We start from the raw sequence: 27,382 nt of genomic DNA, 5'->3' as shown, positions 1-27,382 counted from the left end.
TGTAAACGTGAGGGTCGTCAGCTGAACGTGACATTGAAAACCATGCGGCCTTAGGAGGGCACAGATACCCATTCTACGGGATCTTCTCTAGCTGCAATAGTTCTTTTTTTTTTAATTTTGTAAATATTTATTTATTTCTGAGACAGAGAGAGAGTGTAAGCGAGGGAGAGGCAGAGAAAGAGGGAGTCAAAGAATCCAAAGCAGGCTCCAGGCTCTGAGCCGTCAGCACAGAGCCTGACACGGGGCTCAAACTCACACACCGTGAGATCATGACCTGAGCCGAAGTCGGACTCTCAACCGACTGAGCCACCCAGATGCCCCTGCAATAGTTCTTATGTGAGCTAAGAACCGTTAGTAATCAGGATTTTATGCTGGCACCAAAGTCAGCCACAAATCCCCTGAGGGGCTCCTCCGGGGCAGGTGAAATGACATTTTTAAGTGAACATTACATGATCCTTTTCAGTTTTGCAACTCAGCATTTGAGCTCTGTCTGAACACCTTTGTCACTTCAGCCGCGGCCAAAGTGCCTGCTTTTACAAAAACCAATATTTAAAGTCATCAAGAAAAACAACAGCAAAATCTGCCAGTCTCTTCTTATCACAGAGGAAAACTCTGCCTCCGCGACTCTCTGCAGATAAACAAGACGTTCAATCAACGTGATTTTCTACTTGAAAGTGTTTGTCTCCTAAGACAGATGTACGAATATCTTTTCATAATCTACTGAAGTTCCCAGCGTTTGCTGTATTTACTCTTGACATTGAGACGTTTCATGTACATACTAAACCCTCTGAACTGTCATGTTTCTATTCAACAGTTTTGTTTTGTTTTATTATTTTATTTTATTTTACTTTTCAAAGCTCATATATTACAAGAAAATTAAACAACAACCACAAAACTATACAGCATGCACAATGAAAAAGTTTCAAATTTTCCAAGGAGTCAAAAGATGAAACTCTCTCTAGCTAGTGTAGACAAACAGGTCAGTTGGAACGCTGACTCTCACCATCTACTAAAGATACAAGAGCCTGGGGCGCCCGGAGGGCTCAGTCGGTTGAGCGTCCGACTTCAGCTCAGGTTATGATCTCCCAGTCTGTGAGTTTGAGCCCCGCGTTGGGCTCTTTGCTGACGGCTCAGAGCCTGGAGCCTGCTTCCGATTCTGTGTCTCCCTCTCTCTCTGCCCACCCCCCTCCCCTGCTGTCTCTCTCTGTCTGTCTCTTTCTGTCAAAAATAAATCAACGTTAAAAAATAAATAAAGTAACACTTTGTTTAAAAAAATTAAAAGATATAAAAGCCATTTTGCATTCCAACTGCATTGATTCTATAGCTTGTCTCAATCTTTCTTGTGGACTGTTTTTGTTTTTGTTTTTGTTTTTGTTTTTCTGCAAACGTCCTCCTGACTGTGATACAGCATATCAGGCCTTTGTAAAAATTGAAGCCAGCCTGAGAAATAATCCTGACTCACAACCAGGACTATGCCTTGGAGCACATTGTTTAGCATTTTTGGACCTCGAAAATCTCTTATGGATAATAAGTAGTTTCTTACATAGAATCTCCAGGGTCATCATCATGCTTAATACCATTTTTTAAGATACTTTTTATGTTTTTATTTTATTTTGAGACAGAGACAGAGTGTGAGCAGGGGACGGGCAGAGAGGGACGAGGACACAGAATCTGAAGCAGGTTCCAGGCTCTGAGCTGTCAGCACAGAGCCTGATGTGGGGCTCAAACTCACGTGCCGTGAGATCCTGACCTGAGCAACGTCAGATTTTTAACAGACTGAGCCACCCAGGCGCCCCATGCTTAATATCATTTTAATAAAAACCAAAAGTTTGGGATGGAGATCACAAGATCAGCCAAGATAAATATCTTTATATTTTGTGCTAGAATTGATTTTCTTTTTAATTCTTGGAGAATTTTTTCATTCTGCTTTTTTTAAAAATAATGCTGTGAAATTTACTTTTGCCCATACCCCAATGTCATGCTTTAGGTCAATGGCTCTCAGTTAAGTGTTGTTTTACCACTCTTATTTTCCCTGCAGGAGACAATAGAAAACTCCTGGAAACATGTTTGAGTATCTGAGGTCGACACTCGAGAATGCCACTAGGATCTAGTGGACAGAGATCAAGGATGCTTGTAACAAACATCCCAGAGGCACTGGACGGCCCCACCTCAAGGAATCGCTCACCCCTACCTCTCAACAGTGCCGAGGCTGAGAAAGTCTGGCTTAGCAAAACAAAATTAAAATTGTGCACTAAAAAAAAATGTGAACTAAGTCCCGATAACAGTAAGACAGGCTCCCCCACCCCCAGCTTTGCTTGAAATCTGATGGTGCACATTTCCACCATAACTTCTCAATGACTTCAATTGTTACGACATGCAGATGACCCCCCAGCAAACACGTGAGCTTACACAGGCTGACCAGGAAATTATTAACACAGAAGATACGTAGAACAGGATGTGAGTCAGTATGAAACTATGAAAGAGAGAGAGAGGGGGCAGAGAAAGGGCAGAGAGAGAGAGGGAGAGAGAATCCCAACCAAACTCCACGCTCAATGCGGAGACCGAGGGGGGTTCCATCCCACGTGTCTGGGATCACGACCGGACCCAAAATCAAGAGTTGGACGCTCAACCGACTGAGCCACCCAAAAGCCCCTTTTTAATTTCTGTTTTGATTTGGCTTTTATTAACCTAAAACACATTTATCCATGAGGCTTGAAAACATCACGCAAAGTTCATGACGTCAATAGTGTCCAATTGCATTTATACACAATGTCTGACTGGAGGGCGTCAGGTGTTCGCGGAGGGGTGGGGAAGGGGGTGCCATGGGGATGGGGTCTCATTTAGGATGATGAAAACGTCCTGGAACTAGATAATTGTGGGGGTTGCGCCACATTGTGGGTATACTAAACGGACCTGAATCATGCCCTTTAAAATAGTTAAAATGGTAACTTTTGCATGTATTTGATCGCAATAAAAATTTTTTAAATGAATACTCTTTACCAGTGGCTGGGATGTGGGGGACATGGGGCCGCACGGCCCAAAGGTTACAGAGTTGCAGTTAGAAAATGAGTAATTTCTGGAGATCTAAGGCACAACATTGTGACCATCGTGAGCAGCACTGTATTACTTGCTTCAAAGTTGCTAAGAAACCTCATCTTAATTTTTACCCCCACAAAAAAGAAATGGCAATACTGTGACCTGACCAAGGGTTCATCTAACACTGTGGTAGAAATCATATTGCAACATTTAAGTGTATCTGTGCAACACGTTGTACACCTTAAACTTACACAAGGCTCTATAGCAGTTACGTCTCACTAAAAATGTTCAGTAAATTAAATGGTGCACGCAAGTAAATAAATTAAATGCAGAAACGACAATAGTTAACATATGCGCACACACACACACACACACACACACACAGAGGCAAAGATTCCCTACAAGTTTACTTAAAGTGAAAAATTACATTGTTTCATTTGAGAGCAAGCTGTTAACATTTCACAATGCAGAACATTGAAAAAAAAACCACAAGGAATATTTTGTTGCTATTTTAGCAGAGTTACACAACATTTTTCAAGTACATGTTTCTTGTATATAGATAGATTGGTTGAGATCATAGTTCTATGGCAATACTCAGGGATATATAGTATTTTTATTTTGGGGGGGGCTCCTGGGTGGCTCTGTGGGTTAACCGTCCGACTCTGGCTCAGGTCATGATCTTAAGGTTCATGAGTTGGAGACCCACGTAGGGCTCTGTGCTGACAGCTCAGAGCCTGGAGCTGCTTCGGATTCTGCGTCTCCTGCCCTCTCTGCCCCTCCCCTACTCACACTCTATCTCTCTCTCTTAAAAATAAATAAACATTTAAAAATTTAAAAATATATATTTTTATTTTATATTTTCATTATTTAAGCTCCTATTTAGTGAGACATCCGTATATGGTAGGAAGAAAGAAAGAAAGAAAGAAAGAAAGAAAGAAAGAAAGAAAGAAAGAAAGAAAGAAATGTGACGTGCGTGACAAGAGTGCTTGACCCCCTTGTGTTGTGTCGGTCCGAGTCTCCCAAGAGCCTTGCAAAGGGGGATCAGCCCTGTGACAGACGTACTGGGGAAACTCCTGGGCAGAAAAAAAATGACAGGATGTGTGGCGTCCCAGCAGACTCCAGGATGAAGTAACCAGACCATCCAGGACACTCCTGCAGCCAAGGTCACACACACACGTTTTGAGGACAGAGGGTTACTCTTATCCCAGGACGACACATCCCGAAATGAAGATGTCTTCTCCGTGATCCTCTTTATTAAGTTTTGTGGTAGTCTGCATTCCTGTGCTTCTGTAACTGATTTAATTTTTTAATGTTTATTTATTTTTGAGACACAGAGAAACAAAAGGAGAGCAGGAGAGGGGCAGAGAGACAGGGAGACACAAAATCCAAAGCAGGCTCCAGGCTCCCAGCTGTCAGCAAAAAGCCCGATGCAGGGCTCGAACTCATGAACTGTGAGATCCTGACCTGAGCCGAAGCTGGACACTTAACCCACGGAGCCACCCAGATGCCCCCGGGACTTATTTAAATATTCTCCTGTTGATGGAGACAGAGTGGCTGCGTAACCAACGGTCCTGAGAAAAAAACACCCATCGTCCAGAATAATGTCCCATCTGGAGACCCACCTGCTGGAAGGAATTATAATTAAGACAATGACAAGGCAAGTTCAACGCAGGTGTGAGGGGAGAGGGGGACAGATGTTGGACCGCCTTGGGTCGCGGCTCAAATATCAATGCAGCAGTCTCACACTCCAACGTTGGGCTCTGGGGTCTCCTTCCTCCCCCTGAAAACACAAGAACAGGATGCATTTCATCAAAGTCAGCGCATTGTTTATATGCACTATGAGCTCTGGGGGCCTTTCCTTAACACTCACAAGCCATGAAGACGAATCGTTCTTAATAAACACGCACCCAGATAAATGTAACAATCCGGCTTGAAGCCACAGCAGAATTATTTCTAGGATTTAATGGGCTTAATTCTGCATAAACAACATGTTATAGGGGGAAAAATATATTTATGTATATATAAATTATATATATATAATTATAATTATATATATAATTATAATTATATTTAAATATATATAGTAAAAATATATTTATATATAATAAAAAATATATAAATATAATATATATAATTATATAATATATATAAATTATATATACATATATATAAGTAACTCTTTATAATAATATTTTAACTGAAATTAAGTGCTTGATTGATTTTTAGCAAGTGTGTTTGTCTTTGGAACCCCGTCTCATTCCACATGGACTTAAGACGGTGTATTACACAGTTAATATCCAATTCTGCGCAAGAACATGCTATAGATATTCTTGTATGTTTTGATTTCCTGGAGGTAAAATCGTTAATACCTTTTCCCCCACTCAGGCTAGGTGCCCCATAAGGGCCCATGGCATGAGAAAAGCGTAAAGCAAAAATACGTCAAAGAAAACCAACGTTTCCACCTGGCAGAATTGAAATTGTATTTACATTTGGTGTTCCCTTGGAAAGTGACAAGTTTCAGGTCTTGTCAGATCCACCCTACAGGTGGATCTCTCTGCTGTGATGCTGTCTTGCTCAAGGTGAGAGGGATAATTCTTGCTGTCACGGCAACAGGGGATCCTTCATGGAGAGACCTATCCACGAGGCAATCCACGCGGACCCTGTGTTGTCAGAGAAGATGGGGACACGGGGTGGCCTGAGGCCACTGGAATCATCTCTTGTTGTCCATTAATTGATCATGTATGCGTGGCTTTCCTTCTGGGCTGTCTGTTCCGCTGCACTGATCTGCGTGTCTACACTCGAAATTAATATAACGCAGTGTGTTAATCATACTTCCGTAAAGAGGGGGAAAATCCCATTAACACAACCCAGCCTTCTTTGCTTCTATCCTCCCTCATTTCAAAGCCTCCAATTAAATACTTCGCCCCAAGTGTCCGAGCTGAGCGGTTGAGGACTGGGCTCTTACCTACGCGCAAAGTCGGACTCCTTTTCGTTACAACTTATCTTCTGCCCAGCAGCCCGCCGAGCAATGAGACATTATCAAGAATCCCCCAAATGCCCGTGTAGAACGAGAAAGCTACTCACGCCTGTGGACCGTGAGGAAACGTGAAAAATACTGGAAGGCACCCAAACACACACGCTTCACTCCACACGGTTGTAATTGTGAGTTCACCTAAAAAGGTTGGCTTTTCCCATTCCCTGTGCACGTGAGATACGCGAGCCACAGATTGTCTGACATACATCACCAAGTCCTCCACCAGCCGGATAAGAACTTTTATGCGAAATGGCCCATGTGTCTTCATTTCCATCTTTAAAAGCGCATCCACGGACCAGATGCATCCGTAGCTTAAAAATTGCTTTGCGGTGACACGAATAGAAAACCGTAATGTCTCATTTAATTAGCAACGGAATTAAAATGCAAGAATGCAGGAGAACAAAGCTGAGTGTTTCTCAAGTGATGTGTCCAAGTTTCTTTCTTTCTTTCTTTTTTTTTAAACCCGACACAAATCCCCCTTTCGCCAAATGTTACCATTATGATGCATTCTCCCCGCCGGAGTTAGATGCCTACATTCTCGTCGAATGACTCATTGCGCACACGTCTTATTGCGCAAAATTGCCCGGAAGACAAAAGTGTTAACAAATATATGGAGAGAGGCATCGGACGGATTCCTCCCCGGAGCCCTCAGGAGAACCCAGCACCGTCAACCCCTTAATCTCAGAATTAATGACTGTCAGAACTGTTAGGCGATACATTTATGTTATTTAAGGCACTCAATTTGTGGTACTCTGTTATGGCAACATTAGTCAACTCACACTTTTGAGTAGAAAATTAGGAGATTCAGAACACTTGCAGGTATCTTTATGGTTTATGCTCATGACCACTTTGGTCTTATTAAAGCACTAATTAGAACATATGTCACATTTTGATTTTTTTTTAAAGTCTAGGCATTTTTTAAAATAGTTATTATATTTCTTTTCTCGGCCTGTTTCCGTGGCTTTTGGACATTGCCTCCTTCCTGTGGCCACACATGGCGTGCTCTCTATGTCCTTGTCTCCTTTTCTTTCTTTTTTTAATGTCTCATTTATTTTGAGAGGTGGGGAGGGGCAGAGAGAGAGGGGGACACAGAGTCTGAAGTGGGCTCGGGGCTCGGAGCTGTCAGCACAGAGCCCGACTCAGGGCTTGAACTCATGAACTGCTAGATCATGACCTGAGCAGAAGTTGGACGCTTGACCGACTGAGCCACCCAGGTGTCCCCTTACCTCCTGTTCTTATAAGGTCACAGGCCCTATTGGACTAAGGCACATCCTACTGACCTTATATGCCATTAATTATGTCTTAGATACTGTAACCAAATACATTCTGAGTTACGGGGAGTTAGAATTTCAAGGTATGTATTTGTGGAGGCCACCATTCAGGCCATAATATAACCCGATATAACCAACCTTCAGATGCCCCAAACCATACCAATGGAGACCCACTGGTAAATCTCTACAGTTCCAAAAAGGGAAACCCTACTGCACCTGAGATGTAGCCGTGGAGTATACTAAACATGGGAGATCCTCCCTGGGGGAGAACAAGTATACCTGCACGTGGGGAAGGAGGCCGTGCGGGTCTTCCTTAGAGAACGCACCCCCTAAGCTGGGTCTCCATCCATGGGCTCCCTATTCTCCTTTCCCAAATATTTCTTCCTACTAAAGTAGAGATGTTTTCCTTTTGCTAGAAGACCTTGGGTGTGTGGAGGCTGAATAAACGTTCCTCGGCCATGGGTTGCCTGGGCATCTGGAAGAATCACTCAACCCCACAGATTCTGAACTTGGAGTTGCACGAAGTGAGGAGATACGCATGGGCAATGCCACCCATGCTGTTGTCTTCCGCCATCTTGAATTGCCATTACCCTTCGGGAGCTAAGCCTTCCCCATGGAATCTTGGGCTGTCAGTCAACCTCCCCTTTCTACCTCCTCCAATGAGCCAGTGTCCCAGCCTTGACGAAATCTCTCCCTTTGTCTTGGAATGCTCCAGGGAGACACCAGAGCCACAAAGGCAAAACGAAGCACCATCACGGTCACCTGCAGGACTTGTCACAACACAGATTGGCTGGTCCCACGTCCACAGATTCTGATTCTATAGGTTGAGGGCAGGCCCCAAGAATCTGCATGTCTAATACATTCCCAAAGACATCTCTGTTGCCTCTGGTTCAGGGATAACACCACTGAGAACACGTGTGCTAGATCAAATTAGGATCAAGATCCTTACAAGCATGATTGGGAGAGGGAAAAAAAGGAAGATGGTCTATTATTTTCCTCCCATTGGCAACGTGCCCAAGGACCCTACGTGGCCGTCTTTTCCACAGCAAGGAGGAACTCTGCATGCCCAGTGAAATCCGTCTGCCAAGGACAGGGAACCAAAAGATGGAGAGGGAACCAGAGCACCGGTAACCCTGTTTAAGTCGTTCTACGCGGACGTGTCCCGGCCAAACCTAAACCAGCTGAAGTCACACAGCTTACACTCTTGTTTAAGCTGATTTAAGTCTGGTTTCGGTCACGTTTGGCAGAAAGAGACTTTATCAGCACGGTCTGATACTTTCTTTAAAAGGAACACAGAAAAATTAATTAGATTAAGTACTATGCAAAAAGATATTCTGTGCAGAAAAATCCATCGAGATCGTTGCCTCAAAACCACTCCAGTAAAACGGTGCTAAGATAACGATTTGCAACAGGCACTGGATGGAACAGCAAAAAAAAGAAATGAAAAAAAAAAAGAAAAAGAAAAATGAAAGAAACAAAGAAAAAGAAAAACAACAACAACAACGGTAATTTCCTTTTTGAAAGGGCCTGAGGCTTCCCCGCTGCATTTTACTAGATGTAAATAAAAGAACACGAATGCTTAGCAAATGTTCACCTATTTCCTTCTCTTTGTTGAATCGTGCATCAAAATAACAAGACAATAAAAATGCAGCCCTCACCACAAAAGCAGCCAAAAGAAAAAAAATAATTAAAGTAAAAATGGTACATGACATGTAAGGGTGAAAAACTAATTCTGTTTGAAGTGATTACCCCCATACTCACTTGCTGGGTAGATTTTCTCTTTTTGTCTTTTTTTTTTCAATTTTTTTCATGTTTATTTCTTTTTGAGAGAGAGAGAGAGAGAGACAGAGTGTGAGTGGGGGAGGGGCAGAGAGAGGGAGACACAGAATCCGAAGCTCTGAGCTGCCAGCACAGACCCTAACGCGGGGCGCAAACCCATGAATCGTGAGACCATGACCTGGGCTGAAATCAAGAGTTGGACCTTTAACCGACTGAGCCACCCAGGCGCCCCTGCTGGGTAGATTTTAAAATGACATATTCCTTTCTTTAGCATTAATACTGAATTTTTCTTTTACAAAATGAAATCTGCGAATCATGACACGTTTTATGGCATAATAATTGAGGAATGGGGTCGCGTGTCACATAATTTTGAGCCCCTACTCGGGGGCTTAATCAGTTTGCCATTTTGCATTCCCTGCTTAGGTTATTTAAACTTTACTTTCCTCATCTGTGAAGTGGAAAAATGTAATCCCCAGCGAACAGAGTTCCACTGAAGGCGTAGACGATGAAGCTATTAACACAATCATCTGGAAGACGGTATAAGGCTCACACACACGTTAAATAATAGTAATCATGCATGTCAATATCATGCTTGACGGTCTTGAAAAACAATAAAATATTGCGAAATCCATAAGACAGTCTGGATTGTTTGTCATCTCATGGGACGAAAGAGAATTAGGTCTGGACTTTGGCACACTTCTCGGTCTCTGAGCGTGACAGAAAGTTCTCCTTCACTGGGAGGCATGGTAAATGCCTCCATGTATGTAAACATCTCTTATCTGTCTGACGATGGAAACAATCGATGTGTTTATCCTTGATGACATGAAGAATCACATGAAGAATCTTCAGAGTTGGCCCTTGAGTCCCACTCAGGGGCACTAGACCTGGAAATCTGCACTCAGGAATCCTTCTTGGAGCCCGAAAGGCCAGCCAGCCAGGAATAGGAAATTATGAATCAATCCATCAGTCAATATACCATGGAGGTGACCGACATCAATGTCACAGCGTCACTTCATTTTTGGGTTTCGAGGGGGTTGGACAGAGTTGTTAGGACTCTGGTTCTGGAATGGAGCTTTATGGGGTCAAATTGTGGCCTGGCCAGTGGCTGCCTGAGCATCCTCATTGTTTAACCCACTGGTGCCTCTGTTTCTCAATCCATAAAATGGGGATACACCCTGGGCCCACAAGTGTCTTATGACGAAAACTTGAACTACAGGTACACACCAGTGACAGACACATCATCAACACTCCGTTAGCCTTGAATGTACTATTATTTTGTCACAGCGCACTGGGTGGCTCGCTTCGATTTTTTAGAATCTAGGTATGACGGAGAAAAGCAGGTGAGTCCCTACGGTGGTGAAAACACACGAGCTGGGACAAGAGAGCCCTAAGGTAACACCGTCACAGGAGCTGGAGGTTAGGAGGTGGACATCCTTGGGGCACCTGTTGTTCCGCGTACCTGGACACAGGCTCAAAAGATAGTCACCCCAGGTATGTTTGCTGTTTATTAAATGTTCACCATGGACGACACTCAGAGCTAGACCTTTATGTGTATTATCTTGTCTAAGGCTCCTGATATTAGCCAGGAGGAATCTGAAGCTGGGAGAGATTCCCCACATTCCCAAGGAAGGACGCTTGTTCTGTCTAGTCAGGGAAGGGGGTGCTCTGATGTACTCACCTGCCATCCCTCTCACGGCACTCAGGTCTCCAGGGCGTCCTTCGGGTGTAGAACAGCTTCCCGGGGAATCCTCACTCATCCCCTCCTCCAAAGCTCCGTGTGGAAATTTCTGTCCTGGATGGGTCATCCCAGAAACCCAGAGCCTGGGCCCCGAACTCAAGAGCAAGACGACCCACACCAGAAAAGTCCCCGACGGAAAGCAAGCCCCTCCGAAATGCAGTAAAAATTCCACTTTATTTAATTAAGATGCACCGCTTGATTACTGTCTAGCCATTTAATAATTTTGTTTTTGCCATTAAATGGATTTTTACTTCCATGTAATTACTTTAATTTGTTTTGCGATACGCTCTCAGACACATCAATAATGCCTTCAGCCAGAACAAACGCTCGGACTCTTAAATCAAGTCAACACAGGCCTAATGTGACAATGCTTTGCCTTCACTACCAAAAGATGAAAGTAACTTGGGAGAAATTTGTCAAAACTGTAAATAAGTCTTCCGGGTGGAAAAAAAAAAAAAACACAAAAACCAAAAACCAGCAGCCAGAGGAGTGGTAATTTTTCCAACATCCTTTCTTAATATTAGGCTCCACGGGCTAATACATACCCTCAGGTAATAGAAACATCATTCTGTGTTTGATGTGGGTGGTTGATAACAAAATGAGCCAAGCAACTCTGATTCCACCCCATCCTGAATCAGACACGCGGCTCAGAGCATCGGCACACAAAAAATCACAGGTTCTCTGATCTTTCTGTTAGCTGAGAAACTACTAATTCGGGATAATTCAGGGGCGCCTGGATGGCGGACTTGTTGAAGCATCTGACTCTTGATCTCAGCTCAGGTCTTGATCTCAGGGTCGTGAGTTGAAGCCCTGCCTTGGGCTCCATGTTGGGTGTGGAGACTACTTAAAAAAAAAAAAAAACAAGAAAGAATAATTCATACCTGCTCTTCTAGGAAAAGCCGTTGAAGATAATGGGTATATTTTGAGTCTGAAAACCTTGAACATCTCAATGAGGAAGGCCGCTCATGCATCGATGGAAATTATTAATTACACTGATAATTATTTAGTATAAACGTGGCACCAACCACGATTTGGGCAACGAAGCTGGAATTAATCAAGCCCGTGGTTCATGGAGCTTTGTCTCTACCCCGAGGGTCAGTGTGTGTATGGAGGTCAGAGCACCTTATAAACAAACACGTCAGAGAGAGACAGACAGACAGAGAGACAGACAGATGACACAGGCGCCTGGGTGGCTCCATCGGTTGAGCATCCGACTTCGGCCCAGGTCATGATCTCGTGGTCTGTGGGTTCGAGCCCCACATTGGGCTCTGTGCTGACAGCTCAGAGCCTGGAGCCTGCTTCTGATTCTGTGTTTCCCTCTCTCTCTGCCCCTCCCCCGTTCATGCTCTGTCTCTCTCTGTCTCAAAAATAAATAAATGTTAAAAAAAAAATTTAAAAAAAGAAATGAACATCCAAACGTGTCCCTGATACCTTTGCACTCCGTTCGACATTGGAACACTGTCCTTTCCTTTTGCCAGACAAAATGGTGGCCCTATTTTTCCTCTTTATTATCTCCTTCCGTCTACTTCTTTCAGACACACACACACACACACACCAACATTAGACAATCCCCAAAGTATGTTTGTACACAACACAAAAAGTTCAGCACCATGGGGGACACCCTCAGCACTCATCGATTTCCATCTTCCACTTGAGACATGTGAGGGGGTGCTTCGGACCCTAGGTGCACAATTGAGAATCTACAGAAGTGAGGCTTTCCTGGCTTCCCACAATGAACCAGTGCACAGAGGGGACCAGCATATGCTTCTCCCAGAGAGTCGTGTCTCATAGAAAGTTTCTACCGACTGCCTATTGTGATACAGCAAGAAAGACACCAGACCAGTGATTTCATTCTGTGTGCGCCCAATAGTGAGTCCGTGTAGGATTCTATGGCTGCTTTAGGCCCTGGGGAAATCACAGGAACTAAACCAAGAGCTTGTATGCAAGGAGTGTGTATTTAAACATTTAAATGGGGCGCCTGAGTGGCTTAGTCGGTTAAGTGTCCAACTTCCGCTCGGGTCATGATCTCACGGTTCATGGGTTCCAGCCCCGCGTCGGACTCTGTGCTGACGGCCCAGCACCTGGAACCGGCTTCCGACTCTGTGTCTCCCTCTCTCTCTCTGCCCCTCCCCTGCTCATGCTCTGTCTCTCTCTGTTGCAGAAATAAACTTAAAAAAAATAAACACTACAAATAATAAAGAAAATAAGCACTTTAACGACTGCCTTCCAACTAAACTCCCACCTGAAAGGACATAAACTATCCACACGATCCCAATGCAAAGTGATAGCAGATAGGGATCTTCCTCTTCATCCTTCTGCTCTAAAAGTTTAATGAAGAAAAAAGGGAAGCGAAAAGAATAGAGAGAAAAATCATTCATCCCGCATTTTGTCCAGAAAGGGGTATGAGAAAATCTGTGCGCTTTGGTGGCCCTTTTCATCTTGTGCATTTCTATATAAAAATATATTAGTTTCCTAAGGCCATCAGAAGAGATGACCACAAACTGGATGTCTTAAAACAAAAGGAATTCATCCTCCCCAGCTCTGGAGACCAGAAGGCTGAGATCTAGGCAGGGTAAGACCACTGAGATCCAGGCAGGACAGGACCACTGAGATCCAGGCAGGGCAGGGCTGCTGAGATCCAGGCAGGGTAAGACCACTGAGATCCAGGCAGGACAGGACCACTGAGATCCAGGCAGGGCAAGGCCGTGCTCCCTCCTGAGGCTCCAGGGGAGGGTCCTTCTCACCTCTTCCAGCTTCCGAGGCTCCAGGAGTCCCTGGGCTTGTGGCCGCGTCCCTCCCGTCTCTGCCTCCGCCTTCACGTGGCTTCTCCTGTGTGTCTGCATCTCTCCTCTTCTATCTTGTATAAGGACACAAATATTGGATTAGTGCCCACCCTACTGGCTTCCTTTGATTCCATCTGCAAAGATCCTTTTTTGAAATAAGGCCACATTCACAGGTACCTGACATTAGGACTTCAACATATCTTTTTGGGGAACACGATTCATCCCATGAGAAAAGGTAAGAAGCTGAGAGAAGCGTATGTGCGTGGAATAGACGATGTATTGGAAGAGTCCTAGAGGTAAAAAGTAAAATAGAAACTCGACAGCCTCGTGGGCCCTATGCTCAGTTTTACAGCTGAGGGTCGCATCATAAAGTCTCTGCACTCAGTGTTTAAAGCTCCAGAGGTTGTGTGGACCTGAGAAGGAGACCAATTAGCAAGGGCAGTGGACTCTTGCCTCACAAAGCAGCTGCTACAATGAGGACACAGGTCCCCAGTAGCAGATGTAGATGTGAGTCGTGTGCATGTCCCCAGCAACCTTCGGGGCCAGTGGGCGCTCGGACCAGCACCCTACGAAGCACATAATAAGGAGAAACCCGAGACCACCATCTATCTCCCTTCCTCACTTGGGCCCATCCCTCCAGCTGTCACACAAAAGCCACCTTGACAAAGAACTACTGACTTGCCCGATGTTACTCCTCAGATCCCATCATGCATCCCTCGTACGTTTCTTTTCTCCATACTGAAGGTGGCTTTGCACAAAGGGCTTCTATTTAAAGAGCTATCAATAATGGATCCTTTGAGATGGATAGAAATGAAATGATTCACACTCTCGGAGCCCAAAGACGAGTTATGACGATGCTTTGGATTTTTACATCACTGTGGTCAACTAGCTCTCCTATCATCGATTTCTGGGAGGTGTTTCTCCCACTGAAACATTCATACATAATTATTCCATGTAATCGTTACCCCAGAACGGCTTTCTACCTCCAACCTTGCAACATGGAACACCCCAATCTCACATACAGACATCGTGAAACATATTTTGGAATGTCAGTGTATGTCACAAGGTTTCAGTATTTCATCTCCCAGATAAACTATACAAAAGTATATGCTTTGTTTTAATTTTTGAACTTGTTTCTGCACCTTTCCCATTATTGATATACGTACTTTCAAGTAACATACCACCGTGGCCTTAAATGCTACACATAAAAAACACTTTCAATCCACGTGCAACCATTGAGCATTTTGCTTTATGTCCGGTAACTTATTAAACAATATGCCTTTTAGTCCTGGAGCAAAGAAGACCTTGACAAATTTATTAACAAACATAAGTTCATTAAAATGATCCTGTGGCTACATAATTTATGAAGTAATTAATTCTGACTTAAAACAATTATTTACTTGAAACTCAAATTTGCTCTGAAACCCAAAGCAATGTTTCGTCGCCACGACATAATAAAGTTCTTATGTAATTACTAATTAGTCTCAAGCGTGACAAATGTTTTAATTAAAATCACTGAAACAGTTAAGCATTTAACACTCTTTTTTTTTTCCATTTTCCCATTTTATTTGCCTTAGATTAACTGTTTAACAGTCCCCGAGAGTCTACCCATAACACAGACACCCGTTAAGAAAGGTTGGACAACTCACCCCCTCGCAGACGGGTGTGCTGTGCCTTGCCGTTATTGCTAAAAGGTTGTCCTCTAGAATATCTGTAGTAGAGTGAGGCAGCCAAAGTCACCGAGAACTTGTCCTAGAGAATCTCTAACTCCTGCATTCAAGGTCTCTTTTTATGCATCAGGAGCTAGACCCACCCAGTCTTGAGTGCTGTGCAATCTGCTCACCAAGGCTGCGCTGGCTGGGGGAATGGGTGGGTCATCAAAGCTCCTTAGCTCTTCGAGACTGTGTGTGCCCGTGGGGCGGAATGGATGAAGGCTCAGAACACCAATGAGTGCATTCCGACTGGTGGCTTATGGGCACAAAAGACGTCGTGCTCAATGGTGCCTGTTGGGTCCTCATGGAACACCAAGCCAACCCCAATGGAAACCGGGCATCCATCCATGCAGCCCCCCCCCCCAAATACCCCATCTTGTTCCTTTGTCTTCTTCATCTCTTCCGGCCCACCCTCCACCCAGCACGTCCCCAGTTAAGCTGCACTGCTTGCCTTGGCTCTTTTCATTTTTCCTTCCATTTTATTTTTCCCTTTTTGACTTCTTTCTTCCCCCAAACTTGCAAATGAACGGCATAAGGCACCAGTTATTCTGGTCCGTGTGATTTCACTGTGTTTTGTCAGGACACCTGTCTAGGCATCTCAAAGCACATGAAAAAGAGATGGTAAGCATCTATCTAAATTGCAGTATTCACAGGGCAAGGACTACGCATGTGCTGAGGGTTGTTTGGGGTTTTTTCTTCTTGGTTTCTTAACTCACTGACAGAGATGCTGCTTCCGAGCGATTATCCCAACATCAAGTGCTGCATTTGTGGCAATTTGCTATACACAGCAAAACGGTGTTGCTTTGCTTGTGCGTTTTCCCGCCCCTGACTCTCCCCCTTGATGCCTGTGACATTTCCTTGGAAAAGCAACGCCCATTCATGCCATGCAATGATGCCCTTTCTTTTCAGCGGACGGGACAGCCTGAGCAACGAGTCACACGCCCTGGTTAACCAGAGGCTCGCGTTGAACCGTTCCTGTGCTGTGTTTCATTTTAACCTGGTTCCGCTTCCCAGCCTAGCATCCGGCGGAGTTCTGCGGCTACGTTGGACTTAGACAAGACTTTATTTCCGGGAATCTTTTGCTTTTCTACCTGGATGCATGCCTAACAATCACAAAAAGGAAACTTGAAAGTATTTCACAGTTGTGACTTCAAAATTTGAGGATTACCCATCGCAAAGGCCACGGTCAATGAAGCAGGTGACTTATGTTTCCAGGGCCTGTGAGAAAGAGCCAGTGGCATCCAAACTCTACGTAACCACTGATTTTGTTTAACTTCTAGGTGTATCTTTGGAGTTTAATCGTATCGCATATTGACTGTCTCAGAGACTCCCCAACTCCATTAACTGCTGTATTCCCTGTCTTCTATCTCTGCTGTGTATAGAATCAGCCCACACATAAGAATTCAAGGGGAAGGAATGTACTTAGGAGGAACACAATCAGTACAATTATAAATTCGGTCTCCAATGCACACACAGGCGTCCATTTTCTGCCAGAACACGGCTGATACATTTCATAGTGACGCCGAGGTCTTGCTCGTAGAGTGAAAAACTTTCCTGGTATCCGTTCACCCTGATCTCTTCCATATCCATGAACTTGATTCAATTTCACTTCTTTTTTTCTTAATTTATTTTTATTTTTTATTCTTTAAATGCAGTTTACTGTCGAGTTGACTAACATACATTGTGTAAAGTGTGCCCTTGGTTTTGGGGGTAGAGTCCCGCGGTTCATCGCTTACGTACAACCCCCAGTGCCCATCCCAACAAGTGCCCTCCTCAATGCCCATCCCCCATTTTCCCCTTTCCCTCACCCCCCATCAACCCTCGGTTGGTTCTCTGTATTTAAGAGTCTCATATGGTTTGCCTCCCTCTCTGTTTGAAACTGTTTTTTCCCCTTCCCCTCCCCCATGGCCTTCTGTTAAGTTTCTCAGGTTCCACATATGAGTGAAAACAGAACTTAGGTTCTTCTTTGTGTTGATAAGAGGACATGATGTGCTGATATATTATTACCAAAGTGGCAGAATCCTGAGGCCGTAAGTGTGTGTGTTTATGACAGGTAGTGTTCATTTCAATCACATTCCGAGGCCGGGTGGCAAGGAGACTCCTTGTCTCATTAGGAATCACTTGGTTGGTCCAATCCTAACATGACCCTACCTGTGCATCCTGCCCCCTGTGTCTCTTGCTGGCATATATACAACATCTGGGCCACCTGGATGCTTCTGGCTTCATCACCTATTTCTTCGCTGTCTCCTTTGCTCTGTCATTACACACAGTCTGTACAAACTCTTAAACAGATGACACGGAACACTTCCGTTTATTTCCCACCATCTTTTCTTCTTGGAAAATAATTCCCTCCCCCCGAATAAACTTGTTGTCAGTAACACAGTTTTTATCCCTCACATGTTGGATGTTTTCCTGACATAGTTCACGTGCTGAGTGAACGCACTGCGTGTTACAACTAAGGAGCTCCCGCGTTGTCAGCACGACTGTGGATGCATGAACTGTATCTTATTTGCCATATGGGAAAACAGCTTTGTTTTCCTGCTCTTTCAAAAAGATAGTAGCCTTTGCTACTGTAAGTGTTGGCTGCACTTTTAACATTTGGTGAATAATAGGATTCCTTTCCAGTAAATCACCCAGCTAGCGGGTGTTTTGGAGACTGAACATAATTCTTGATATGTTTTTAATCTATCATCCATCTATTATCTATCTATCTATCTATCTATGTATCATCTATCATCTATTTATGTATCCATCCACCCACCTATCTATCCAGCCATCCATCATCCATCCATCCATCCATCCATCCATCCATCCATCATACCTATCCATCCATCCATCATCCATCCATCATATCTATCTGTCTATCTATCTATCTATCTATCTATCCATCTATCTATCATCTATTTATGTATCCATCCACCTACCTATCTATCTATCCATCCATCCATCATCCATCCATCCATCATATCTATCGATCATCTATCCATCTATCTATCATCTATTTATGTATCCACCCACCCAACTATCTGTCTATCCATCCATCATACATCCATCATATCTATCTATCTATCTATCTATCAATCATCTATTTACCTATCCATCTATCCATCCATCATCTATCTATCTATCATTGATCTATCCATCATATCTATGTATCCATCATATCTATCTATCTATCTATCTATCTATCTATCATCTAGCTATCTAATCTATATATTTTTGCTTTGTTTTATTTTGCTTTGGTCACCTATTTTGATTTGGGAAGGGAAAGTTTCTGCAATTATTGATGTCAATTGCCAATTCTCCTAACAGCCCCCTGGATTTCTTTTTAGATTTTGCCTCTATTTACCCATTTCTTCAATGGCCAGAGAAGGAGGAGGAAGAAGAAGGAGGAGAAAAATATTAGGAGAAAGACAAATGAAAAGAGGTGGAATTAAGTGGGTACTATAATGGCAGAAAAATAGTCAACATCATTTTGACTTACAGAATTAATAAAGGTGGAATTTAATCTAAATTCTCTCCAGAGTTCTGGAGAGGGACATTTTTCTCAGCACTGGGTGCACATTTGTTTTAAACCAATTCCTATTAGTCTAGGAAGAATTAAGATTCACTAGTCTTTCCTGCTTCCCCCTCCAAACTCCTTCACTGGAGATTTTTAGTCCTTGCCCAACAAATTCATCTACATGTCCCAGAGGAAATTAGAGCTTTAATTACGCTTACAAGAGCCTGCAGTCCTATAAAAGCTAAATAATTAAAAGATCTCAGAACCAGAGGTAGCACGGATGCCATTTTACGAACACGCACCTGTCCATTTCACAGAGCCAACAAAGGTGTTGGTGTTCTACCCGGTTTATCCTGAGAAAGTGGGGGAGAACAGACAAGCTCCTATATAATGGCCGTCACTAATGGCTAAGATCTTTCAAAATAAACCTCTTGTGTCCGTTAATCACAGATACCACCTTTCGTGTGTGGGTGCGGACCCAATACAGCCCAGAAGTAAAGAAAACACAGATTGAGCATTTCAACGGCTCCTTTGCATTGATCTGCAATTGCCCTTTGGTTCTGCCCACACGAAACCTCTGCAGAGGGGCACAGGGCTCATTAGGTCCAACTATCCCGCTGTGAACTCATGACGCCCTGGCTCATCTTCCCGGTGATTTCAGTGAGACGACCCCTCCGTTTGACCTCTTTTGCAGGCCCATATGCTAACCGCCTTCATCAAACTGCTCCCAGACATTCACGCTAATTATTCACAACTGTTTTCAAAAACAGTGAAATACACATGGGTTCACCGGGGACTTTGAAAACGTGTAATCAAGCTGAGAATACAAAGTTATACTTTGCAACATGTAATTCACTAACCTATTTCTTCAGTGGGGATTTTCTTTCTTTTTCTGGACTTACATTTTTTTTAATATGAAATTGAGTGTCAGACTGGTTTCCATACAACACCCAGGGCTCATCCCAACAGGTGCCCCCCTCAATGCCCATCCCCCACCCTTCCCTCCCTCCCACCCCCCATCAACCCTCAGTTTGTTCTCAGTTTTTAACAGTCTCTGATGGTTTGCCTCCTTCCCTCTCTAACTTTTTCTTTTTTTTCCCTTCCTCTCCCCCATGGTCTTCTGTTAATTTTCCCAAGATCCACCTATGAGCAAAAATATATGGTATCTGTCTTTCTCTTCTTGACTTATTTCAGTTAGCATCACACTCTCCAGTGCCATCCACATTGCTACAAAGGGCCATATTTCATTCTTTTTCATTGCCACGTAGTACTCCATTGTGTATATAAACCACGACTTCTTTATCCATTCGTCAGTTGATGGACATTTAGTCTCTTTCCATAATTTGGCTACCATTGAAAGTGCTGCTATAAACATCGGGGTACAAGGGCCCCTGTGCATCAGCATTCCTGTATCCCTTGGGTAAATTCCTAGCAGTGCTATTGCTGGGTCGTAGGGTAGATCTATTTTTAATTTTTTGAGGAACCTCCCCGCTGTTTTCCAGAGCGGCTGCACCAGTTTGCATTCCCACCAACAGTGCAAGAGGGGAAGCTGAGTAAAGAGGTGTGATGCAGATACAAAGTTTTTCTTTACAAAATGTAATTCCCTAACCTTTTTCTTCAGTGGGATTTTCATTAGTAGGAAGGTCAAGATGAGTGAACAGGTGTATGTAGATCTTTCACCACCAGCTCAGCTACATATGTATTGGCAGACGTCACTTACCTTGAGCCAGTACATTCTGATAATTCATCTCTGGCACTTTTAGCCGCTGTGCGCCCGTCACCCACGACTGATTTACTGTCACTTCCTCCAGTCCGTAGACAGACCCCAAGAAATCATGATTTGGTAGATGCTTGCCACGACCTTCCAGATTTTAAGCACTATACCTCAATTCCAAAAGACCCTATGTGAATGTGAATATCCCATGACTATTTACCCATAAAAACACATTAAAAAATGAGAACAGAGGGGCGCCTGGGTGGCTCAGTCGGTTAAGCCGCCGACTTCGGCTCAGGTCGTGATCTCGCGGTCTGTGAGTTCAAGCCTCGCGTCGGGCTCTGTGCTGACAGCTCAGAGGCTGGAGCCTGTTTCAGATTCTGTGTCTCCCTCTCTCTGACCCTCCCCCGTTCATGCTCTGTCTCTCTCTGTCTCAAAAATAAATAAACGTTAAAAAAATTTTTTTAATAAAGATAAAAAAAAGAAATTACTCCTAAAACCACATAATTCTGTTTTATAACTATGCTTGTCTCCTATATTTGCCTAACTCTGATATATATTTCCACTATGATAATACTGTTAAATGAAATCTTCTGGGGAGCCTGAGTGGCTCAGTCGGTTGAGCCGCCGACTTCGGCTCAGGTCGTGATCTCGCGGTCCGTGAGTTCGAGCCCTGCGTCGGGCTCTGTGCCGACAGCTCAGAGCCTGGACCCTGTTTCAGATTCTGTGTCTCCCTCTCTCTGACCCTCCCCTGTTCATGCTCTGTCTCTCTCTGTCTCAAAAATAAATAAACGTTAAAAAAAATTAAAAAAAAAAATGAGAACAGAGACAATGAAATTAAAGCTCAGGAAAACATCCTGATTTTATGTGCTCTTCCTGTGGCTGGGGCCTTGACATGGTGAAGGACAAGGGCCATGAGCACTAAGCACTTGTTTCCCATCAGGGCTGTAGTCCACGGCCATCTGGAATCAGAGTATTGTCTGGTGACTAACAAGTTATCTGCCTGTGGCAGAACATCGTTTTGGAATTCGACCAGCATTTCCAGTTTAGACAAAAGGGCGCTCCTTCTCCACAAAAGACAGTAATTCAGACGGGCAAGTTATGAACTAGAGGCACATTGAGTTTGTGTTCACACACACGGCAAATTTGGTAACAAACGTCAGTGAAGATCACCCAAATAACAGAGATTGTACAGTTAACCATTCAACAACATGGGTTTGAACACTTAGACGAGAATTGTTTTTCTACACGTACAGTGCAGTCCCGCACGTGTATTTTCTCTTCTTAATGATTTAAAAAAAAATTTTTTTTTAGTTTATTTGGTTTTGAGAGAGAGAGAGAGAGAATGTGAGTAGAGGGAGGGGCAGAGAGAGAAGGAGACACAGAATCCGAAGCAGGTTCCAGGCTCCGAGCTGACAGCACAAAGCCCAACGCGGGGCTCGAACTCACAGACCTTGAGATCGTGATGTCGGATGCTTCACCGACTGAGCCACCCAGGCGCCCCTCTTCTTTATGATTTTTAAATCATCTTTTCTTTTCTCTACCTTACTTTATTATAAGAATACAGTATATAATACCTACATAAAATATGGTTTGATTGACTATTTATATGATTGGTAAGGCTTCTGGTCAACAGTAGGCTATGAGTGGTTAAGATTTTAGGGGGTCAAAAGTTATACGGATTTTTGATGCATGGTAGGTCAGCGTCCCTAACCCTTTCATTGTCTAAGGCTAAACCATATATTTATATTCTATGTGAAAAATGGAATCCTTTTCAAAACAGAATCTCTCATCATGTAAGGCCATCCAATTTGATCTTTTGGAGAAAAATACCAAGTCTTTGATCACAGTACTTTGAGAGAGCAATGAATAAAATTGAAACAAAAGTCATGAATGCAGGTGCAAAATTTGAAGCCAATCTCCAAGACACTGTGTCTAAGGATTATTTGTAAAACATTAAAAGCCCAGCATCCGGCTATGGAAAACAGGAAGTGAAGTTTAAATTATCCCTAGATCTCCAGTGGGGGCTGCCAGATGGGGATGAAATTAGGGAAACTTGTAATAATAGGTAAACTACAATAAATACCTGAAGCTTACAAAAATATTTAAAGCAATTGACAAGGCTACCCCAAATTATTTTTTAAAAAAATTTTAATGTTTATTTATTTTGGGGAGAGGGACAGAGTGTGAGATGGGGAGGGGCAGAGAGAGAGGGAGACAGAATCCGAAGCAGGCTCCAGGCTCTGAGCTGTCAGCACAGAGCCCGATGCGGGGCTCGAACTCACAAACCGTGAGATCATGACCTGAGCCGAAGTTGGACGCTTAAGTGACTGAGACACCCAGGCGCCCCAGGGCTACCCCAAAGTCTAACATTGTATCACTTTATGCATATCACTGACCATGACTGCAAGCCAACATTGCAACACACATTGGACTGGACCACATGAGACAGGCTCTCTTTCTTCCAAGACTGGAAGATTAAAGAGGGCAGAGTGTGTCTCCTGAGATCATTGCCTTTCCCCCAGGACCTCAAATAATGCCTGACTCAAAAGTTGCTCCTAACATATTCATTGTTGTTGAGATAAAATCCAGATTATGTAGAATTAACCCTTTTAAAGTGAACCATCTATCAACATTGGGGATCTTCATAGTCTTGGCCAACCGTCACCAAGATCTCACCCCAGGACGTTTTCATTGCCCCAAGATGACACCTCGCACCCAATAATTAGTCACTCCCCTTTCTTCCTTCCCCACAATCCCTGGCAATCACTCGTTTGATCTGTGTTAAGATAGATTTAACCATTTTGGATATTTCTTTAAGTGGTATCATATAACACGTGACCTTTTGTGTCTGACTTATTTTACTGAGCATAATGTTCTCCAGGTTCGTCCATGTTATAGCGGGTGCTATTTCTCAATTCCCTTTTATAGCTAAATAATATTCCATCGTATGGATAGACCACAATTTGTTTATCCACTCATTCACTGTGAACATTCAGATCGTTTCTACCTTTTGCCCACTGTGACTAGTGTTTCTATGAATATGTCTACAAGAATTTGTGTGAGTGTCCCAACGTGTCAACCAGAGAGACCAAGATAAATCCACTAGACTGACATTTCCATGAGTGTATTTATTGAAATATTACCCTCATAACATTTTCCCATGCTCTGTTACTTAAATTTAATTTAAAATATGTTGTACATTATGTCCTCCTTCTTAGGGATTTTCAACATACCGTCCCATATATAACATTCTGAGGGTGAGGCATTTTACAGACAGAGAAAATATAATAATATCAAGCCCATTGCTTCCCAAACTTATTTGTTTAAAGAGCTAACTTGACAATAAATTATATCAAAAAAAAAACCCGCACATTTTTAAAGAAGCAAAAAAAAAAAGACTGAGCCACGTTTTGTTATTATAGTTCTTACTAGGAATTTATTGAATCCAATTTATTATATTTCATGCAACCCAATAAACTGGAGGAAGAAAGTCAATGTTTGTTTCTCCTCCTTAATCACCTAATGTGTCCAGTAACCTTCGCATGAGTATGACATTTCTCTCCCCTCGTAGAGACTTTGCCTTTATCTTTTGAATAAAAAAAGGAACTTATGCAAAAGTCTCTGTCCGTGTTGGCTCCCAGGAACTGTGGAACAACACGCTCTTCGGATGATAGAAGACCAAGGATGGGAAGGGTGAAAATAATGAGGTGGAGTTCGAGCCTATGCTCAGCTAACTTTCACTGGAAAGATCAGTGATTTCAAAGGTTAGTGTACGAGGATGTCGTGATGATGACAGATTTGTAATACAGCTTGAAGTCCCGGGTTGTGATGGCTCCAGATTTGGTTTTCTTTTTCAAGATCACTTCGGCTCTTCGGGGTCTTTTCTGGTTCCACACAAATTTTAGGATTATTCGTTCTAGCCCTGTGAAGAATGCTGGTGTTCTTTTGATAGGGATTGCGTTGAATATTCTTCAATTTCTTTCATTAGATTTATATAGTTTTCAGACTATAGATCTTTTCCAAGGCTGGGGTTAATATGGCTGGTTGTGGAAGCATGAGAGGGAAAAGAGAAGGGAAGAAGGGGGAGCAGACGGGAGGAGAATATAGGCAGAGAAGAAGCCACAGAAACGCTCAGCAGATGCACCCTGGTGAAATCAGCGGGCCTTTCTGGGGTCTCTCCTTGTTCTGCCTCGGCCTGAGTACCGCGTGCAGGGGAGAATAAGGCGTTCCTGGTTTCCATGGAGCTTGCAACGTCTTGTCTCCTCCTAACGCTCCTACCAAACAGCTGCATGAACAGCTATTATCTACACTCCAGCAAATTCATCCAAACACATTCAGAAGCAAAACCTTTTATTCAAATTTCAAACAAAAGCGTATCTAGCTATGTAAGGTTAAAACTGTCTTATTTATAGGCTACGATTGAAATTCACTGGAACAAAGGGGTTATTTAAAACAGCAAAATTGTAACACGGGGCATTAGAGAAGGGTTTTACAGATCATACCAGGAACCAGAGGCAGCCCCTACATTCCTCTCTTGGGTTGACAGGGTGGGCTGAGGATGTTAAATGCCGTTAAGAAAACTTGATTTAATGATGTGTTAGCAGATCCAATAATGAGACTTTTTAAAGCATATTAGATATCAATTTGCAGATAACTCCCTGAATATCACTTCCCCGACAAAATCGCCCTGATTGTTATACTCTTAGAGGTTTTTGGATTCTTGCTGTCAGGAGACATTGTAAAATAAATACATATATGTGTATATGTGTACACATTATATATATATATATATATATATATACACAAACATAATAGATAGTCTTCCTACTCTTTAAAAGATTTTTTAATGTTTTATTTATTTTTGAGAGAGAGAGAGAGAGAATGAGCAGGGGAGAGGCAGAGAGAGACGGAGACACAGAATCCAAAGCAGGATCCAGTCTCCGAGCTGTCAGCACAGAGCCCCACATGGGGCTTGTACCCGTGAACTGCGAGATCATGACCTGAGCTGAAGTCAGATACTCAACCGACTGAGCCACCCAGGCGCCCCAATAGTCTTCCTACTTCTGATTTTTCCTACTTTAAAGCTTCTCTTTTCTTGAAGAATTCTCATGACAGATGTGGATATAGATATCCATAATATATTTAATATATGGCAATAGATAAGTAATACATAGATATATAATGAGATTATATTAACTGGACCATGATGCCAAAATAAACTTCCTGAAATCTGGAAGGATGGTAATGAGACAGGGTTACATGTATTTCCTGCGTCTCTGATTACAAGCCCCTTAATAAAGGGTGCCATGAAATCCACTCTATTTCCCACATTGTAAGTCAATGTTATATTGGAAGGGAGATACCATGCTTTATGCTTGGAACCTAGCAGACTATTCCAGAAGATTCCTGCTGAAATGAAGCAAAGCCCGTCGGCACGTCATGGGACAAAGATAGGGTGTCAGATTCAGCAAGTCAGGGGGCCAACAGAAACAGACATGAGCAAGTTCAAGGAAGAACATGAATCGTGCAGAAATCAGCCTGTATCTAACACACAGGCGCTGATTCTCCGGGCACTGAGGTGAAGTAGCCAAGGTGGCCTTTCCATTGATGCCCAAAGCAGACCATCCTCTCTACACATCCTTACTCTCATGACTTAACCGACCCCAAACTGAGAGCTTCCAAGGAGAGTTGGGGGGTGGGTAAGGACTCCAGAAAAGGGGAATAATGAACTTTCTGGAAGTCACTCTAGATAGTCAGTGGAGGTCCCCTCAAATAGTGATTCATTTTTGTGCCAAACGTTTTGAAATAAAAATGGAGCAAGATTTCTTCTATGCGACTGCAGGAGAAGGAATTAAAACTAGCTTCAAAATAAATAAGTCAGCAATTACAATTACACTGAGGCATACACATTGAGCTAAAAAAACAATGTTATAAGAATCCACCAAAAAAACAAAGAAAAGAAAAGAAAACCAAAACCCAAAACTGACTGCAAACATCAAGCATGATCGCTTGATTTTCATTTATTTGTCTGTACTCACATGGCTTGGCTTTGCTCATTGATTGGCCTTATCAGAAATATAGTCAATGCGCCCAAAGAAAACAAACAGTGTGTGTGAACAGAGAGGAGACAGACGTCAGGGTATGCCTTCTTCGGGAAGATACACAATTCCTTGAGTCCAAATGGGAGACACTTTGGGCCCAGATGTTAAGCAGTGTGGGAGGCCTAACTCAGCTCTAACATGGCTTAGACCACATAGATTCCGTTGACTAGTCTAAATACCATCTCAGAGTGTATTAAAATACGATACATCCAGAGATCTAGATAGAGTGGTATAGACCATTTGGATTCTATTGGACTGCCAGGAGAATCTTCAAGCTCTTCCCAAACTGTGGGGTGCACCATGGGGCACCCAAACTTCCCGTATTGGTAGGTACTTCCTAGATATCGTGTGATAAAAATAACAGGTGCTTTATGCCCACTGATTTCAGCCAGTGGCTTTTAGTGCTGACATCTGTCCGTCCAGCTATCTATCTGCTTTCTGCCTTCCTCCTGCTTAGAAGCAAGACAAAACTCCCCTTGAGGTCACAAAGTTACGTTTGGTAAATCCTATGCCTCTTGAGGGCATGTTCAATTTCTTATGAAATTCAGAATGAGCAACGTTCCAAACACTTCACTCCACTGTGCATATAATAATTAAATTTAGTGGGTATCCGGTGATTCATTAATGAATTAATGATCCCCTCAATACAGTTGGTTAGGCGTCAGAGTTGGCTCAGGTAATGACCTCACGGTTCATGAGTTCGAGCCCC

The sequence above is a fragment of the Panthera tigris genome, chromosome X (assembly GCF_018350195.1).
Source record: "Panthera tigris isolate Pti1 chromosome X, P.tigris_Pti1_mat1.1, whole genome shotgun sequence".
Taxonomy (NCBI): Eukaryota; Metazoa; Chordata; class Mammalia; order Carnivora; family Felidae; genus Panthera; species Panthera tigris.
This window is presented reverse-complemented; position numbering follows the sequence as displayed.